The 6,637-nt window shown below is 36.0% G+C and overlaps 1 pseudogene; it reads right to left on the bottom strand.

The window, feature by feature from the left end:
- The window catches only part of LOC103199633, a 25,557-nt pseudogene extending 20,427 nt beyond the window's left edge, over positions 1-5,130 (bottom strand).
- Positions 5,131-6,637: the final 1,507 nt, after the last annotated feature.

A 6,637-nucleotide genomic window follows, 5' to 3' on the forward strand; every position in this document is an offset into this window, starting at 1 on the left:
AGTCCACTTCTATATCATTCCCTTCAAGGTTCAGGGGTCCAGGATTATCTTCTGTGTCTGTGTTAATTTGTTTCCCTTTTCTTTGTTGAAGAGTGTCTGTGCAGTCTTTCTGCCTAGCCTGTCATCTTGCCTGGATTCAGGAATGACTTGGTTTTTAATTAGAAATTTAATGTAATTTGTCATTGTCATTATGTGCTGTGGAGTCGGCCCCGACTCATAGCGACCCCTCCTTGGGTTTCCAAAGTAGTACCACTATGGAAGTAGATTGCCCCATCTTCCTTCCGAGGAGTGGCTGGTCAGTAGGAAGACTTTAAGCCAGGTTCTCAAGTGCACTGACAGACTAAGTTTCATTAATGTACATGAGCTGCATCATTGGTAACATGTTAGTTCTTTGGGTCAAAGCACTGGCAGTTCTTTTTCTATAAAATATGATTATTCCTGTTATAATGATAATACTAGAAGTACTGGCAACATCATTGGTTATTCTTTCCGTAGTAGTGAATACATTCAGAAAGGCAAGTTCTAAATCATAACTCTGTACCAAAGTAAAGAAGGCTTATTTAAAAAAAAAGAGAGAGAGAGAGTAGCCCAGGTTAAGTCAGACATCTAAATTGCTTAATGTACATTGGCCTATCATTGTAAAACCAGTCTGACACTAGAATGCCCAAGCAAAAGTCCAGGAGTTGGGTTTGAGTTTTTATATTTTAGATACCTTGATCCTCCAGATAGAAATATGTAACCCTTTCACTGCCATTGAGTCATATCCAACTCATAGCAACCCCTCCTTGGGTTTCCAAGGCAGTTTCACTATAGAAGTAGATTGCCCAATTTTCCTTCTGAGAAGTGGCTGGTGGGTTTGAACCGCCAACCTTCTGGTTAGCAGTCAAAAGCCTTCGACACTGGGGCACAAATTACATGCTTTCCAAATTATTTTCTGGAAGGAGGAGTAACAAAAACTATGGAAAGATTGTGGCAATACTAAAGAAAAATAGGTGCAATAAAACCCTAGGCAACATGTAATTTACCATTCAATAGTGCTTACTTGGTAAAATAAAGCAATGTTGAAAGTAATTAATAGTCAACAAAAGTAGTAACTCTAACTTTCAACTCCCCAGGAAAGATTACAAGTCCACAAACTTCAAGGGAATGTAGTAATAATAAGAAAGCATCATACAAAGTCCAAGGACTTTATCTCTATTTATGTGATCTTGTTCTGTGATCTTGAGCTGAGCTGTCTACCTCTATTTCTGGCCATTAGGTGATGTGAACTTTAAGCTTGTCATTGGCCCTGATGGTCCATTCAGGAGCTGTGCCTTTCTTTATTGGGAGAGGTAAATCCAAGTTCCAACTCTGTAATTTAGTGGCTCACAGGTTAATAAGGAGAACTACATACAACTCTTTCCTTCAAGGAATCTTTTAGTGATAGCCTTTATTTTTAATATAAATAGTCTCTTGGAACAATATCAGGCCAGTTTTGGGATTTATTTGGGTTTTCAGTCACTGAAAGCTCCTTTAATCTGTGAAAACATCCTTTAGAACACTAGGTGGCAGAGTGCTTAAAGCAATTGACTGCTAATCAGAAGTTTGGCAGTTCAGACCCACCAGCCAATCTTTGGAAGGAAGATTGGGTAATCTATTTCCATAGAGCTAACATCTCGGAAACCCAAGGAGGGGTCGCTATGAGTCGAAATTGACTCGATGGCAGTGAGTTTGGTTTTTTTTTTTTTTTTTTTTGTATAGCAAGGAGGGTGACAATTTGATTACAAGCATTAGTATAGAACCTAGTCTTGAAAACCAATTACAATAATTATTGGTTTATCCTAAACATAGCTCATAGTCTGATCCTTAGAATCCATTTCTCAAACAGACTGAATTCTTCAAAAGAGTACAACCCCCAGAGCAAAATGGTCTCACTAGTTCATCTGAACTATTGCTTGATTCAGAAGTGGTCCTTAGGCACCAGTTCTACCATGATGCAAGGTTCAGAAAGACATATAAAGACATTGGCCTTTGTGTGCTACCTCAACTTCCATGTGATGTAGAAATACAAGCAGTTCTAATCCAGAAGTAGGAGGAACATTAGAAACCATAACAACAGTATTAACCAATTGTCTGAAATAACTCATAAATCCATGACCCTAAGGTCTTTGCCAGGGAAACAAGTTCCATGGGACATTTGTTTATACCTAAACAATATCACTGACTCCTTTCAAGGCCTTAGCAGCAACTGCTTTTGTTGTTAGATGTTGTTGAGTGGGTTCTGACTCTTAGCAACTGTATATACAACAGAATAAAATACTGCCAGGTCTTACACGATCTTCACAATATTTGTTGTGTTTGAGCTCCTCATCATAGCTACTGTGTTAATCCATCTCTTTGAGGATCTTTCTACTTTCTTGTTTACCCTCTCCTTTACTCAGCATGATATCCTTCTCAAGGAACTAGTCCCTTAAGACAACATGAGCAAAGTACATGATACGAGATGAAGTTTGGCCATTCTCATTTCTAAGGAGTATTCTGGCTGTACTTCTTCCAGATAGATTTGGGTCAGTCTACTGGCAGTCTATGCTATTTTTTTATATTATTCACCAACACCACAATTCAAAAGCATCAATTTTTCCTCAGTCTTCTTTTTCTCATTGTCCAGCTATAACACGCACATGAAGCTATTGAAAATGCCTTGGCTTGGGTCAGGCACACCTTCATCTTCAAAATAACATCTATGCTCTTTAATATTTTAAAAAGGTCTTTTGGTCAAGGCAGTGTCTTCTGACTTCTTGACTGCTGCTTCCATGGGAGTTGATTGTGGATGTGAGTAAAATTAAATCCCTGACAACTTCAAACTTTTCTCCATTTATTGTAATGTTGCTTATTGGTCCAGTTGTGAGGATTTTTATTTTCTTATATTAAGGTATAATCCATACTGAAGACTGTAATCTTCATCAGTAAGTGCTTTAAGTCTTCTTCATTTTCACTAAGCAAAGTTGTATCATCTGTATATCACAGGTTGTTAATAAGTCTTCTTGCAATCCTGATGCCTAATTCTTCTTTATAGTATTCAGTTTCTCAGATTATTTGCTCAGCATACACACTGAATAAGTGTGGTGAAAGGATACAACCCTGACACACACCCTCCCTGATTTTGGACCATGTAGTATTCCCTTGTTCTCTTTGAATGACTGCATCCTGTCTGCTCTATGTACAGGTTCCTCATGAGCACAGTGAAATGCTCTGGAATTTCCATTCTTTGCACTGTTATCTATAATTTGATACTATCTACCCAGTGGGATAATTTTATGTAGTCAATAAAACACAGGTAAACATCTTTCTGGTATTCTTTGTTTCTAGCCAAGATCTATTGCATATCAGCAGTGATACTACTTATTTCACATCCTCTTCTAAATCAGGGTTGAAGTTCTGGCAGTTGTCTGCCAATATATTGCTGCAACCATTTTTTAATCATCTTCAGCAAAATTTTACTTGTGTGTGATACTAGCGACATTGTTTGATAATTTCTGCATTCTATTGGATCTCTTTCTTTTAGAATGGCCACAAATATGTATCTTTTCCAATCAGGTAACAAGGCAGCTCTCTTCCAAATTTCTTGACATAAATGATTGAACATCTTCAGTATTGTGTCCATTGGTTGAAACATCTCAACGGGTCATTCAGCAATTCCTGAAGCCTTGTTTTTCACCAGTTCCTTCAATACAGCTGGTACTTCTTCCTTCAATACCATCCATTTCTGATCATGTGCTATTTACTAAAATGTTTAAATGTCTAAAAATTCTTTGGTATAGTGACTCTGTGTATTTCTTCCATCTTTTTTGATGTTTCCTGTGTTGTTCAATATTTTGCCATAGAATTGCTCAGTATTGCAACTTAAGGCTTGATTTTTTTTTTCTTTTCTTTTCAGATTGAGAAATGTGGAGTGTGTTCTTCCATTTTGGTTTACAAATTCCAAGTCTTTGCACAATTCTTTATAATACTTTACTTTGACTTCTTGAGATTCCTTTTAAAATTTTCCATTCAACTCTTTTATTTTATCATTTCTTCCATTCACTTTAGCTGTTCTCCAATCAAGAACAAGTTTCCGAGTCTCTAGGTCTTCTCTTCCTTTCCTGTCTTTTTAATGATCTTTTTTTTCTTTATGTATTATATTCTTGATATCATCCCACAATTAATCTGGTCTCCAGTCATTGGTGCTCAATGTGTTAAATTTGTTCTTCAGACGGTCTATAAGTTCAGATGGGATGATCATGATCTTATTTTGGCCCTTGTGGATTTGTTTTTATTTTTTTTTCATCTTCAATTTCTACTTGCATATGAGCAATTGCCTGTTCCACAGTCAGTTCCTAGCCTTGTTCCGACTGATGATCTTGAATTTCTCCATTGTCTCATTCCACAGATGTGGTTAAGTTCATTCTTGTGTATTCCACCTGGTGTGCTCCTTGTGTATAGTTGCTCTTTATGTTGTTTTAAAAAGGTATTTTCAATAAATAAGTTGTTGGTCTTGCAAAATTCTGTTATGTTTTCTCCAATGTCATTTCTTTCAACAAGATTATATTTTCCAACTACTGATGCTTCTTCTTTGTTTCCAACTTTTGCATTTCAATCATCAACAATCATCAATACACACTGATTGCACATTTGGTCAATTTTAAACTGCAGAAGTGGTAAAAATCTTTAATTTCTTCATCTTTGTGTTTAGAGGTTGGTGCATAAATTTGAGTAATAGTAGTATTAAATGGTCTTCCTCATAGGAGTATGAATATTATCTTATCACTACAACTATTTTACTTAAGGGTAGATCTCAAGATATTCTTTCCGATGATGAATATGACACCATTCTTCTTCAATTTGTTCTTCCCTTCAGTGTAGACCATATTCAATTGTCCTATTCAATATGGTCAATACAAGTCCATTTCAGCTGTATTAATAAACATACCAAAGTTCATCTATTAAAGTGCAAAACTCTCTGTTGGGAGACATAGCAGGAAATTTAAATGTCATTCCATTTTGTAAAATCATAGGTGAAAGTTCAGATACTTCTCTAGTTATTACATTTATAACTTTGCTAAGTTCATCAACAGAAGCTTCTCTTTGGAGAGTTGCATTGTCTAAACCCATTTTAAGTCTTATTATTATTATTATTATTAATGTAAAACCAGCTATTTCAGTAGCTAATAGCACTATGTTGATTATTCTCACCTCCTAAGCCACTCTTCAGAAGGAAGGTTGGACAATCTACTTCTGTAGTGATACTGCCACGGAAACCCAAGGAGGGGTTGGTCACTATGAGTCAGAGATTCCTTGATGGCACATAACAACAAGAAGAAGAACAATTAATTTCTTTTAATGTCTTTAAGGTTTCTTTTCTGGTTCTTAATTTTATATCCCTCTCGTATTTCTTATTTTTCCTCTTGGTTGATTGGTTATGTACAAATATATAGGAATAGAACATCAAGAACCAGTCCAAATCTGTAGGTAAAATAATCAATCCATTGGGTAGATACTTTAGGAGAAAGGAGAAAAATGGTTTCTTATATCCAGAAAACAGAATATTAAAACTTCAGTAATATTCTTATAAAAAATCTCATAGTAATCTTTTAGTGCACTGACTCCTGTGCAGTTAATTTCTCTTTCATTGGCTCCTGGATCAGTTACAGCCTGTGAACTCCTCAGTTTCCATATCAGAGTTCCTGAAATCTTCGATCAGTCAAGTGGTGTCCAGATTTAAAATTTCACAGTCCTTTTCACAAATCCAGTAGAGTCCTTTTATTATTATTATTGGAGTATTTGTTCAAGTGTTTTAGTAACTCAGCAAAGAAAAAGTCTTACCTGCAGATGACAAAACTTAATATAGCTATGATTAACTAATCATAATAAAACATTTTAAAAGTCAGAAACAAAACAACAACAAAATCTTAAAAGTAAAAACATCAGATCTTCAGCTTTTTTATTATTATTATTATTATTTTTAACTATGCAACTTGGTGAGGAATTTATCCATGCTCTCAAGGCAGATTGGGAGCTCTGGTGGTGTAGTGCCTAGGGCACTTGACTGCTAACCAGAAGGCTGGTGGTTCAAACCCACAAGCCACTCCTCAGAAGAAGATTGGGCAACCTACTTCCATAGAGATGTTGTTGTTGTTATGTGCCATCAAGTTGGACCCAACTCATAGTGACCCCTCCTTGGATTTCTGAGGCAGTATCACTGCAGAAGTAGATTGCCCCATCTTCCTTCCGAGGAGTGGCTGGTGGTTTTGAACCGTCAGCCTTCTTCTGTTTAACAGTCAAGCACCTTAGGTCCATAGAGATACTGCCTTGGAAACCCAATGAGGGATCACTATGAGTTGAATCCACTCGGTGGCAGTGAGTTTAGTTTTTGGTTTTCAAGGCAGATTGCACAAAGGATAAAGTTAACTCTTCAACACAGTAAGCAGGGTAAATTTTGTTATTTTAAGAGTGAAAAATCCATTTCTCACTCATTGTTTTATATGCTATTTAACATTAAACCTCCAAAAAATCTCAAATTAAACCATTAACTTTAGCCAGACAGATAAAAATGTTGATAATTCCAAATAAATTCCTTTTAGTAAATCTTTTAAACATTGATTTTGTTGTATATCTCTTA

This window comes from Orycteropus afer, unplaced genomic scaffold (genome assembly GCF_000298275.1).
Source record: "Orycteropus afer afer isolate SDZICR_OR568_19922 unplaced genomic scaffold, OryAfe1.0 scaffold00115, whole genome shotgun sequence".
Taxonomy (NCBI): Eukaryota; Metazoa; Chordata; class Mammalia; order Tubulidentata; family Orycteropodidae; genus Orycteropus; species Orycteropus afer.